Raw genomic sequence first — 1,121 nt, 5'->3', positions numbered from 1 at the left:
CAGCAAAGGGAAGAAAGAAACAACCAAAAGACACTCCAGTTGTTCCAGCAGGTGGAGTTCAAACAAGAAGAACACTGTCCAAATCACTCAATCATTAATGGATGCTATCATATGGAATGTTAGGTCAGTGAATACCATGCAGGCTTTTGAAAGACTGATTCTCATGCATAGACATCATCACTTTGAATTTATAGGAATTATAGAGCCTATGCAGCAGTCTAACAAAGTGGAGAGGTACAGGAATAGAATTGGTTTGGCACAGGCAGTGGTAAATGTTTCAAACAAAATATGGGCTTTCATAGATGAAGTTTTTGAGTTGACAATTCTCTACAATATGGTGCAACAATTGACTCTAAAGCTTTTTCACACTGAAACACATGTGGAACTTATACTCACACTGGTTTATGCTAAATGTGATCCTATAGAAAGGATAGAACTGTGGGATTCCCTATATGCAATGGCAACAGATATGACAAGTCCATGGCTAGTGGGAGGAGATTTCAATGTCATATGGGATGAGGAAGAAAAATTTGGAGGGCTACCTGTTTCTTTAAATGAGGTAGATGACTTTAGACATTGTATCAATACTTGTAATTTGGCAGACCTAGGATTTAAAGGGAGCATCTATACATGGTGGAATGGCAGATCAGAGGAAGACTGTATATTTAAAAGATTGGATAGGTGTCTTGGAAACATGGAATTGCAGCAGACATTCCCTTGGCCTTGAGATCACACACTTATCCAAGACAGGGTCTGATCATTGCCCCATGTTGCTGAAGTGTGACATAGAGGTTGAACCTATTAAGAAGCCTTTTAGATTTCTTAATTTCTGGACAAAACATGAAAATTTTAAGGCAGTGGTTAAGGAGAACTGGTCTGCTGATTTTGCTGCAAATCCATTCATCATGTTTAACCACAAGTTAAAAAAGTTAAAGAAGATACTGTCATCATGGAGCAGATCAACCTATGGTGACATTTTTCAAAAGATAGCAAGCTTAGAGGAGGTGGTCCTAGTACATGAGAAACAATTTGAGGCAGTTCCAACTCAGATGAATAGGGAAAGGTTACATAAAGTCAAGGCAGAATTGATTAGATACCTGGCATTGGAGGAGGAAATTTTG

The sequence above is a fragment of the Nicotiana attenuata genome, unplaced genomic scaffold (assembly GCF_001879085.1).
Source record: "Nicotiana attenuata strain UT unplaced genomic scaffold, NIATTr2, whole genome shotgun sequence".
NCBI lineage: Eukaryota > Viridiplantae > Streptophyta > Magnoliopsida > Solanales > Solanaceae > Nicotiana > Nicotiana attenuata.
The sequence above is the reverse complement of the archived record's forward strand: the minus strand, read 5'-3'. Positions refer to the sequence as shown.